This window comes from Aotus nancymaae, unplaced genomic scaffold (assembly GCF_030222135.1).
Source record: "Aotus nancymaae isolate 86718 unplaced genomic scaffold, 86718_ANA_hifiasm-v0.15.2.pri h1tg000025l, whole genome shotgun sequence".
Taxonomy (NCBI): Eukaryota; Metazoa; Chordata; class Mammalia; order Primates; family Aotidae; genus Aotus; species Aotus nancymaae.
The window spans coordinates 4,161,824-4,175,152 of record NW_026988438.1 but is presented as its reverse complement, the minus strand read 5'-3'; the positions used below and the strand labels follow the sequence as shown (position 1 = coordinate 4,175,152).

The following is a 13,329-nucleotide window of genomic DNA, read 5'->3' as shown; positions in this document are numbered from 1 at the left end:
ATACAAAATCAATGTGCAAAAATCACAAGCACTCCTGTACACAAATAATAGAAAAACAGAGAGCCAAATCATGAGTGAACTCCCATTCACAATTGCTACAAAAGAATAAAATGCCTAGAATACAACTTACAAGGGATGTGAAGGACCTCTTCAAGGAGAACCACAAACCACTGCTGAAGGAAATAAGAGATGACACAAACAGATGGAAAAACATTCCATGCTTATGGATAGGAAGAATCAGTATCATGAAAATGGCCCTATTGCCCAAAATAGTTTATAGATTCAATGCTATTCCCATCAAGCCACCATTGACTTTCTTCACCGAATTAGAAAAAAACCACTTTGAATTTCATATGGAACCAAAAAGAGCCCATATACCCAAGACAATCCTAAGCAAAAAGAACAAAGATGGAGGCATCATACTACCTGACTTCAAACTACACTACCAGGCTACAGCAATCAAAACAGCATGGTACTGGTACTGGTACTAAAACAGATATATAGACAAATGGAACAGAACAGAGACCTCAGAAATAACACCCCATATCTACAACCATGTGATCTTTGACAAACCTGACAAAAACAAGCAATGGGGAAAGGATTCCCTATTTAATAAATGGTGTTGAGAAAACTGGCTAGCCATATGGAGAAAACTGAAACTGGACCTCATCCTTACACCTTGTACAAAAACTAAACCAAGATGGATTAAAGATTTAAACGTAAGACCTAAAACCTTGAAAACCCTACAAAAAAACTTATGCAATATCATTCAGGACATAGGCATGGGCAAAGACTTCATAACTAAAACACCAAAAGCAATGGCAACAAAAGTCAAAATTGACAAGTGGGATCTGCTTAAACTAAAGAGCTTCTGCACAGCAAAAGAAACTATCATCAGAGTGAACAGGCAGCCTACAGAATGGGAGGAAACTTTTGCAATCTATCCATTTGACAAAGGGCTAATATCCAGAATCTACAAAGAACTTAAACAAATGTACAAGAAAAAAACAAGCAACCCCATCAAAAAGTAGGTAAAAGATATGAACAGACACTTTCAAAACAAGACATTTATACAGCCAACAAACATATGAAAAAAAGCTCATCATCACTGGTCATTAGAGAAATGCAAATCAAAACCAAAATGAGATACCATCTAATGCCAGTTAGAATGGTGATCATTAAAAAGTCAGGAAAACAACAGATGTTGGTCAGGATGTGGTGAAACATTACACTGTTGGTGGGAGTGTAAATTAGTTCAACCATTGTGGAAGACACCATGGCAATTCCTCAAGGATCTAGAACTAGAAATACCATTTAACCCAGCAATCCCATTACTGGGTATATATCCAAAGGATTAAAATCATTCTACTATAAAGACACAGGAACACATATGTTTGTTGCAGCACTATTCACAATAGCAAATGCTTGGAACCAATCCAAATGCCCATTAATGATAGACTGGATAAAGAAAACACAGCACATATACACCATGTAATACTATGCAGCCATAAAAAAAGAATGAATTTATCCTTTTCAGGGACATAGGTAAAGCTGGAAACCATCATTCTCAGCAATCTAATGCAGGAACAGAAAACCAAACACCATATGTTCTCACTCATAAGTAGGAGTTGAACAACGAGAACTTATGGGGACAGGGAGGGGAACATCACACACTGGAGCCTGTCAGGAGTTGGGGGGAAAGGGGAGAGATAACATTAGGAGAAACACCTAAGGTAGATAACAGGTTGATGGCTGCAGCAAACCATCAAACCATCACAGCACATGTATACCTATGTAACAAACCTGCACGTTCTGTACCTGTATCCCAGAACTTAAACATATAATTAAAAAAGACATCCAGAAAGAATAAAAAATATAGAATTTAACATACTAAATGATTAACTATATGGTACAGTCATAGTAAGTTTGAGGAAAAAGAAATGTAACAGTATGTCTGAATATACATTTTATGTGCTTTTGAAATATTTTAGATACATACAAAATTAAAAGTAAATAAAAACAATTGAAGCCTAGCAGTAAACGTTGATATTTTTGTTGTGTATGTATCTGTATATGACATAGCAAATAATATATTAATATTATAAACTAAGATTTTCAATGTTAGACAATAGAAGTACAAATACAAAAGTGTAACATCAAAATGCCAAAACAGTAAACTTGAATTTGAGATATAAATTTATATATGCTTATATATGTATATGCATATATACATACATATGTTCTATCTCTGTCCACTAGGAGGAACAAGAAGAAAGTTCTGGCTAATGGTATAAAAGAAATATATTTTTTTTAATCACAATTTTATAACCTCCAGTATAATAATTTATTCAGACAATTTTCAAAAATGAAGGTTAAAATAATTATGAAATGTTTGGTGGAACTAAGACACACCTATGTGCTAAAGTAAAGGTTAATTGGTAATTATTTTTTTAAATGCTAATTTTTGAAAACTAATTAAATTTTTAATGGCCCATAGAAAATGTGTATTTTCCTTACTTTATTAAATCAGTTTGGATATGCAACCATATTTTTCTAGAAATATGTCTTTATTTCATACGCACAAATAATATATATATAGTTATATGTATATAAAATGTATAATACAGGTGGACACTAAAAATAAAATTCTATGCCCCCACTGACTGAGTGGATCTCGTCTTGGTCAAGGGGACCCCAGAAAAACCTTAAAAACTGAATTCCTTGCCATGACAAAAAGGGAAGTTGGACCTGCCGCATTACAATCCCTCCCTTTTGGAGTTTAGGCACAGCAACTGACCAGCATTCATGTTAAAATAGAGGTCTTCAGACTGACAGAACAGACTGTTCATGGCAATAATGATAGCGGCAGGAGAAGGACAAATCCTAGGCAGGCAGGGGTGGGTCCCTGGTGAAACCCGACTTTCAAGCCAAAGGCAGTGCAAAGTCTGAAAAAACAAGTCACAGTATTGGATAAATCTACAGACTGGACTGAGAACCTTTCTTCACATTTGGTATGATTTCCCCTGACTGATCCCCACACTTCAAATATTTTACATTGAAAAACCCAACTATTTTACATTTTACAAAAACACTAATTGATTTTTTAAAGTGCCAAGCTCACCTTTGAGTGATGCCTTTGTTTTAGCCTCTTTTGCATACTCACAAACCAATCAGCATGCGCTCCCCCATTCCGAGCCCATAAAAGCCCCCGGACCCAGCCACACTGAGTGAGAGACCCTACTGAGATCTGTTTCATTGTTCAATAAATTTCTTCTCTGCCGTCCTCACCCTTCAACTGTCATTCTTCTTGGATGCAGGACAAGAACTAGGAGCTAATCAAATGCAGGTACAAAGAAGACTGTAACATGGTGGCCCTCTGCCCTTGGCCGCTGGATGGTAGACTCCCCACGTGATGAGAAGGAGTGGCATGGCTGAGCCAGCCCAGGAGCCCTTGGCTGGAGAGGGGCAATAGGACTGACAGAGCTGTGAGCACACCACCATCCATGGAGCTGCAGTCGGTGGGACTAAAAGAGCTAATTAGCATTCTGTAACACACCCTCTGAGGCCTCAGGGTTGCAGACACTCCTGTCTGGGCACCACTGTATTACCCTCATCTGGACACTGGAGTACGCTACAGGATTTGCTTGCAACATAACCGGTCCAGCCACAAGCCCTGCACAGAACTCACTCCTGTGCCAGGGTTTAAACAACCAGCTGCATCTCACACTAGCTCACTCACACACCTCCTCCCACCAGGGACTGAGTGCACAGTCATGGTGGCTAAGGGATCTGCCCCAGAGTGTAAGCCAGGCACCGCCTGGCAGACTGAGTAGATGGGGTGTGCCCTGCAGTGAACCCGAGCCAGAGAAAGGCCTGGACAGGGGCGTTACTGGCTGGCAGTGTCTCTAGCTGGCAAAGTGACCAAGGTCTCTAGCTGGCAAAGTGACCAAGAAAAATCCTGCATCATTTTGATACCAAACTATAAATAAGACTTAAGGCCCTACGAGGTAAAGGTTAAGTCATGTCTGAGGCCATCTAGTCTTGCTACATGGCACCCTTAACTTAAAACATTTCTTTCTGTTGACTCCAAGTTTTACTGGGAGCCTTACGTCTTTAACAATTGGAAATTAAAGAGTCTCTGACTGTATCTATAACCTGTAAGTGCCCACTGCAAGGTATCTCACCTTTCTAGTCAAACCAATGTATACTTTCCATGCATTGAGTTACGTGTTTGCCAGTAAGTCTTACCTCCCTAAAATTTATAAAACCCAAACTGTAATCCAGCTGCCTTGGGACAACTTAAGACTTCTTGGGTTTGTGTTTCCCTGGGCCATGGTCACTCATATTGGCTCAGAATGAACCTCTTTTAAATATTTTACAGAGCTTGCTTTTTTCCGTTAACACAAGCATACCTCATTTTATTCTGCTACACTTTATTGGGCTTTGCAGATATTGCACTTTTTACAAATTGAAGGTTTGTGGCAACCTTATGTCTAGCAATTTTATCAGCACCATTTTTCCAACAGCTTATGCTCGCTTTGTGTCTCTGTATCACACATTGGTAATTCACACAATATTTCTAACTTTTTCATTATTATTTTATCTGTGACAGTGATCTATGACCAGTTACTACTGCAATTGTTTTAGGGGTCTTTCCATGTTGCCAATAAGTTAATGGATAAATGTGTGTTCTGGGAATTCCACTTACCTGCAGTTCCCCTGTCTTTTTCTCTTTGTGCCTCCCTATTCCCTGAGACACAGAAATATAGAAATTAAGCCAGTTAATAACCCTACAATCACCTCTAAGTGTTCAAGTAAAAAAAAAATGTGTCATGTGTCTCTTACTTTAAATTATAAGCTAGAAATAATTAAGCTTAGCGAAAAAGGTAAGTTAAAACCTGAGATAGGCTAAAAGCCAGACCTCTTGTGACAAACAGCCAAGCAGTAGGTGCAAAGAAGTTCTTGAAAGAAATTAAAAGTTCTCGTCCAGTGAACATATGAATGATAAGAAAGCAAAACAGCCTCATTGCTGAGTTGAAAAAACTTTTAGTATTCCAGATAGAAGATGAAGCTAGCCACAACTTTCCTTTAGGCCAAAGCCTAATCCAGAGCAAGACCCTAACTCTCTTCAATTTTACGAGGCATGAAAGGGATGAGGGAGCTGCTGAAGTAGTTTGAAGCTGGCAGAGGTTGGTTAATGAGGTTTAAGGAAATAACCATCTCTATAACATAAAAGCACAAGACAAACCAGCAAGTGTTGATCTAGAAACTACAGTGAAGTTATCCGGAAGATCTAGCTAAGATCATTGAAGGTGGCTACACCAAACATTGTAGACTAAAGAGCCAAATATTGGAAGAAGACGCAATCTATGATTTTTGTAGAGAGACGTTTCAAAGCTTCAAAGAATAGGCTTACTCTCTTATTTGGAGCTAATACAGGTGGTGGCTTTAAGACGAAACCATTTGCCATTCCCAATAGTGCAGGGGCCTTAAGAATTATGCTAAATGTTCTCTACTCTGCCTGTGCTCTAGAACTGGAACAACAAACCCTGGATTATAGCACATCTGTTTACAGCATGGTTTACTGACTATTTTAAGCTTAGTGTTGAGATGTATTGCTCAGAAAAGAGGATTTCTTTCAAAATATTATTGCTTCTTGTCTATATACATGGTCACCCAAGAGCTCTGATGAAGATGTACAAGGACATTAATGTTTTGATGCCTGCTAAAACAGTATCCATTCTGCAGCATATGGATCAACGAGTAATTTCAACTTTCCAGCCTTACTATTTAATAAATGCATTTTGTAAGGATATCATTGCCATAGATAGTGATTCATCTGATAGATGGATATGATTTGTTGAAGGCTCTGATGATTATTAGCATTTTTTAGAAAAAAGCAACTTGTGTTTAAAGTATATATATTGTTTTTATAGATACGATGCAATTGCACACTTAATAAACTACAGTGTAGTATAAGCATAAATTTCATATGCACTAGGAAACCAAAATATTGGTGTGACTTTCTTTATTGTGATACTCACTTTATCATGGTGGCCTGGAACCTAACCCACATCTTCAAAGTATGCCTGTATCACTATACATAACATTATATATTATATATAAGGCATCTTGTCTTATGAATTCGGATCTGATATACCTAACATCATTTATGAAGTTTTCTTGCCAAAAATATTTTACCTGAATCTAATCAATCTAGAGTCTGGAACTGACATCCGGTTTGCAGAGAATTCAGAAGACAGAAGAAGCATTAAACAGCACTAGGAGGAACAATCCGACGACTGAAATGTGCACCATTATTACAAGACAACTGGCCTGCATCAGATGTAAATTGCATATGAAAGTGGGGTTATGGCATCAACTTAAAAGATATAAAAAGACGAAAAAAACCTTATGGATAAACATTGATTTAATCTAATTAAAACTTTCAAAACAGACATTCTCAGCTTAAATGGGGAACGTTTTTAAGGCACTGACAACATTAGATAATATAACGGATTTATTGCTCCATTTCTTAGGTATAATAATGATATTGTTAAAAGAAAAGTGTTATTATTGGAGGATGCATCATATAGTACTAGAGGTGAGGTTATATTTCAGCATACATGGAAATTATTCAAACATACATACAACTCTCTATAATATCTAAATACATATCACTGTTAATTTATCTTCAAAAGAGCTAGCATGTTGCTTGTTTCATTTGTCAATCATCTTCAATGAGTAGTCTTTGTTACTCAATTTGGGCTACACATTAAAATAACTGAGCAGTTTAAAACAGCATTGACAACAAAAACAACAATTAAGCTCAGGTTCTACCCCCCAGAAATTCTAAGATTCTAATCTAAGAACTTCTCTTTGTACCTTAGTTACACACACACACACACACACACACACACACACACACACACTACATCTATATATATATATAGAATTTTTTTTTTTTTTTTTGAGAGGGAGTCTCACTTTATCACCCAGGCTGGAGTGCAGTGGCAAGATCTAGGCTCATTGCACCCTCTGGTCCCCCACCTTGCTGTGGTTCAAGTGATTCTCATGCCTTAGCCCACCCAAGTAGCTGGGATTATAGGATTACAGGTGCCCATCACCAAGACCAGCTAATTTTTGTCTTTTTAGTAGAGACAGGGTTTTGCCATGTTGGTAACGCTGGTCCCGAACACCTGATCTCAAGTGATCTGCCAGCCTTGGCCTCCCAGAATTCTGGAATTACAGGCCTGAGCCACCATGCCTGGCCCAATATCTTTTAAAGCTTTCAGTATGATTCTAATGTGTAGCTACTGCACAAGTCAATCATCTAGCAAACGCTATGATAAAGGATTGAGAGAACTATAATATGAATACAATATTGGATGGTGAGTGGAGCAGAGGAAGCATCACTTCATCTATCCTAATGTAGCTTAACCCTTCAGTAAATGTTTTTAAAACCTTAACAACCAAATCACTAAATGTAATTTTTGTTTTCTACCAAAATGTTTGGTGATTTACATATGTCAACATGATCTAAAATAGATAGGATAGATGTTGATATTAGTGTATGTTGCAATTAACGAAAATTTTTAATTTTATTAGGAGGGTTGAGAAATGGCAAAGACCATAAGCTCTGAGCTCAACGGCCTTGGGGCAATGTGTTAAGATTCTGGTGCATTAGCTCTGAGAGTTGAGCAAGTTACTTAAATTAGTTTTGTCTTAGTTTCCTCTTTTGTAAAAGTGCTATGATAGACATCATCAAGTTAGTTATTTTTTAATTAAAGATAAAAATATATGAGAATCTCGTAGGAATACCTAGTAAGAACTCAGTAAATACTAATTAATAGTTAATATTATTTAATAAAATGATGTTTTCAATGACTAGTAGGACTCACACACATATTTTGTTTCCCTGTGGCTGATTCCAGTGAAGAAGATTGAAAATCTTGAGTACTTTAGGATTTCAGAAATAGTGAGAGGGCATCTTGTCAACTATAAAACATTTTCCTAGGCTGGGTGCAGTGGTTCATTCATATAATCCCAGCACTTTGGGAGGCTGAGGTGAGAGGATGTCTTGAGCCCAGAAGTTCAAGACAAGCCTGGACAATAAAGTGAGGCTTGTCTTGAACTACTAGGCTCAAGACATCCTCTCACCTCTTTACAAAAAATTTAAAAATATCCAAGAATGGTGGCATGTGCCTACAGACACAGCTACTCAGGAGGCTGAGGTGGGAGGATGACTTGAGCCCAGGAGGTGGAGGTTACAAGGAGCTGAGATCATGCCACTGCACTACAGCCTGGGTGACACAGAAAGACCTTGTCTCAAAAGACAAAACAAAACAAATCCTTCCTTACAACTTTAGTGAAATTCAGATCTCGTGTTTCACCCAAAGATTTTGGCAAAACCTCTCAGAGTAATATCCTCAAGTACTTTCTGTTTCAGTTTTTGGTTTTTATACACATGGAAATATATATTTAGAGTCACTAAAAGGACGGTTGCTACTTAAGAATTAAGAAATATATATTGCCATTCCAAAGAGTTCCAGTTATGCTGTGGTTATTTATTTATTCTTATTCATCTCCATTCTATTTTCTTGGGATTCATAATTGTGTTTATCACATTTTCATTTGCCATTTTTCTTACGATATTTATTTAGTCAAAATATCAATCTACGACAGTAACAATGTATCTATATTGTTATCTGGTTTTATCAAATTATGATTGCCTGTACTATTCATTTTTTGTAAAATTTTAAAATTTGCTTTACAGATCTTTGCTATAAATATGATTTATGTATCACTGCCTCCACTCAAATGTCCTCTACTCAACCGCGTTTACGTTCTTCCTTGTTTTCTCTTCCTACTCATTTGGTTTTATGCTTTATATGCAGCTCACTTTGTCCTTTTACTTAGAGTCATATTTTTTTCCTAAGCAATATTTTCACCATAGTGGAAGCCATCAAATTCTGCATAATGACTTATTTTTTCTCTATATTTCTATATTTCTAAAGAAGAAAAGATCACTACTAATGAAATCTAATATGATGAAATCAGATTTCTTGTTGATTTAACTACCACCTGCACATCTGGTGTATTTTTCCAGGGCTCGTCTGTTCTGTTTGTTTAACTCACAGTATAAGCACTTCACATAGAAGACGTGTCTTCTTCAATCTTCAAACAGTTCCAAAACACAGAGCTGGCATTGAAATTTTGTTTTAAAAGATGATGTAGCACAGCTATATATTGTGATAATATACAGTGGTGGGGATTTGGATTGCCAAGATTTACAAATTTCAAGAGAATAAAACTATATACTCCACATATATTATGACACAGACCTATGGCACAAAGTTACATTTTAGAGTTATTTTAAGAAGTCTGAGGCTTCGATGGTTAGAAAAAGCACAAAATCAAATTACCTATTAGCTCAAGAGAAGAAAGAACAAATCTGTTTTAGCCATTTTTTTTAAGTCATTTGCTAGGTTCTGGAAAAGACATTTAAATCGCTAAGCTGGAAAAGCATATTTTGACAAATTAATATTTAATTAAGATGAAAAGACAACAAAAGACATTTTAAAATTTAGGCAAAATGTACAAATTCCAATGGGTTTTATTTCTTTTAAAAGCTTTCATGTAAATCTTTAAAATGGCAAAATAAAAACATTAAAGTGTTGAAAGAAAAAGTGAATATGAGTAAGTCTGATTTACTAGAAAAAAAAATCAAATTCCATGATATTCACTTGAGGAAAAGAAGCTTTTTTTATAAAAGCAAAATAGAATTGTGTTTATTACAGTTGAAAACTATTCATCTAGGAAAAGATCATTAGTATCAGGTCTAACTTCAATGCAAATCTAAAACACAGTGTGCCAATGGTCTCTGTGACACCTAAAATGTTCATTTTCCGATAAGTGCATCTTATTAAAGACAAAGATAATTCCATTGCGTCTTGATAAACAGAAATTGATATGACATGCTTTATAAAACTAAGATTCCCTAGCTTTGGATTATATTATATAATACATTTGTACATATACACAAATATATATTTATAAGATCCCTTATGAAGTATTATTATCCCCAGTTAACAATGAGAAAAAAATTAAGTTTTTTTGAGAACAATTAAATTTAACTCTGAATTTTGGTAAGGCAATTATTTTAACTAGCACTGGATTTTAATTATTAGAGAAAACATAATAATATATATATTATTGCATTATATATAATATATTACATAAACGGACAGGTCAGACAACATAGGAATTCATATTTTTTTCTTATGTGCCAGACTGCGCCCTAAGCGTTTTGTCCATTTTTACTCATTTAAACCTCTTCTCTATTCTGTGAAAATTTTCCTATTTTTATTTGCATCTACAAATAAAGAAACACAAAGAAGTGGCATAACTTCCTTAATATTACACAGTTAAAAAGTGGTAGCCATAGAATTTGAATCCAAGCAGTTTGGTTCCAGGGTCTATTATCTTACTATCTACCTATTTACAGAGCCCATCTCTCGGGATGGGTTTAGATGTACATTTCATTTTCTTTCTTTTGTCACTTGTGCTTTTATCCACAACTATTTCTTAGATAAATGCTTTAGAATAAGAAAAATGTTACTCCTATTTTTATAGGAATGGGGGGGGCGATTTTTATAACACATTCTTCCTTTGTACTTTTGGTATAAAAGAATCAGAATTCAAGAAATTCATTACAAAATGAAGATGAGAAAATTGTTTGGTTTTGAACAAATACAATAGCATAGGAAATTAGTCAAAGTCAGAAAAATTATGCATTTCAAACTAATTACTTTGACATTTGAACTTAATTTGTGGTTTGTAGAAAAATGAAAAAATGTCTTATAATATTAAACTATGATTTTTTACACATGTGTTTTGGGGAGTTATGGTAAGTTTCATTGCAAGAAGTTGGTATTGTTAACTATTGTCATCAAAAGTATATAAAAATTATGTTAAACACATTTTTGTTTTACTTCTCATAACTCTGGGTATATACCAAAAAGAAATCTTTACTTTCCTTGTTTTTATCATTATAAATATAATACAAGTATTTTGCTAGCACAGAAAAAATATTTATAAAGTTTTAGAAATAAATAGTAAAAAAATATATAACTGTTGGCCTTTGGTCTTGGGAGAGGCGGCATACAGAGTGTAGCCTGTCACAGCCTAAATTCTCAAAATATCTGTCAACCTCTTGGGTTTATATGTATTTTGAAGTCCAGTAGTTGAAGTCAATAGTTCTCATATGGGTTTGATAAGGTATGATGTTACATTCTGGAGGAGAAAAGGAGTATGCTCAAAATTCTCATTACAGCAAAAATATGTCACTCATGTAGCAAACTATGTAAGTGTCTGGAATCATTTCAAGGCTGCATAATACTATACTTGTACACAGATTCTCCAAAGAGGTCAACAACTTAAAATGAGGTCATAGAATAGGCCCTACTTGAATATGAATGGTGTCCTTATGAAACGAGAAGATTAGGAAAGAGACACCTACAGAGAAAGACCATGTGAAGATACAGTGGGACACCAGGTATTATAATCCAAGAGAGGCCTCAGGAGCAATCAACCCTGCAGACATCTTGACCTCGGACTTCTAGCCTCCAGGAAACTGAGAAAATAAATATCTGTCATTTTCTTATCTGTTGAATCAGAAATTTTCTCCCCGAAATTTCACCAAGACAACCAATTTCAGATCAAATGTCCTAAGAAGGAAGGGAAGAAAACTAGTATCTTCCAAAATCAGAACAAAGACAGTATAGTAAACCAAATTGTTAATGGTGATCAGCTCCATGAAGTCCTCAATGAGCCCTCCATTATAGTTCTTATTCTCCTCCTGGCCCTAAGTGGTTTTTTCTTTGGCACCAAACTAGAATGTGATGGATAAGTGAATTCCCTCTTTCTTTCAAAATCCACATCTTTAATCCTACCAAGTTAAAGTGAAAAGAAACATTAAATGCATTAGCTTTGTAGTATATTGCTAAACTATTTGAGTCTCTTTACCTTTACTATAAAAGAAGGATAACAAAGCTGATAAGTTAATTCCCAGCTCAACTATCCATTCCCCAGCCTACTCGATGATCAATATCCTTCTTCTGAATACATGACACTACTTGTTTTCTCAGACCTAATTTTTAGGGCATTTGTGAATTTCCTCTTCCTTTCATAACCCAGATCACAAATGTCAGCAAACGTTTCTGAAATTAGCTTCGAAATATATCCAGAATCTGTCCAAGTCCCATCACCTCTGTTGATACCATCATAATTTTTTTTCCTGCAAGTTCTGGGGTACATGTGTAGAACATGTAGGTTTGCTGCATAGGTATACATGTATCATGGTGGTTTGCTGCAACTATCAACCCATTATCTAGGTTTTAAGCCTTGCATACATTAGATATTTGTCCTAATGGTATCCCTCTCTTGGCCTACCACCCCTCTACAGGCCCTGATGTGTGATGTTCCCCTCCCTGTGTCCATGTGTTCTCATTGTTCAACTCTTACTTATGAGTGAGAACATACGGTGTTTGGTTTTCTGCTCCTGTGTTAGTTTGCTGAGAATGATGATTTCCAGCTTCATCCATGTCCCTGCAAAGGACATGAGCTCATTCTTTTTTATGGCTGCATAGTATTCCTTGGTGTCTATATGTGCCACATTTTCTTTATCCAGTCCATCATTAATGGGCATTTTGGTTGGTTGCAAGTCTTAGTAAATAGCTTTGTTCCAAGCTATTGTCAACAGTGCTTCAATAAAAATACATGTGCATGTGTCTTTATAGTAGAATGATTTATAATCCTTTGGGTATATATCCAATAATGATATTGCTGGGTCAAATGGCATTTCTGGTTCTAGATCTTTGAGGAATTTTCATTGTCTTCCACAATGGTTGAACTAATTTACACTCCCAACAACAGTGTGAAAGCATTCCTGTTTCACCATATCCTCGCCAGCATCTGTTATTTCCTGACTTTTTAATAATCGCCATTCTAACTGGCACAAGATGGTATCTCATTGTAGTTTTGATTTGCATTTCTCTGATGACCAGTGATGATGAGTTTTTTTTTATTATTATTTGTTTGTTGGCTGCATAAATGTCTTCTTTTGAGAAGTGTCTATTCACAACCTTTGCCCAATTTTTGGTGAGGTTGTTTGTTTTTTTCTTGTAAATTTGTTTAAGTTCCTTGTAGATTCTGGATATTAGACCTTTGTCAGAGAGGTAGCTTGCAAAAACGTTCTCCCATTCTGTAGGTTGCATGTTCACTCTGATGATGATATCATCATAATCTAAGCAAGAGTCCTTTAAATTG

General features: G+C 35.8%; 1 protein-coding gene across 5 annotated transcripts in view; it reads right to left on the bottom strand.

Annotated features, from left to right (window-relative positions):
- Nucleotides 1–13,329, bottom strand: part of AGMO (alkylglycerol monooxygenase) — a 441,694-nt gene that overhangs the window by 367,256 nt on the left and 61,109 nt on the right. The gene's annotated exons all lie outside the window — the stretch shown is intronic.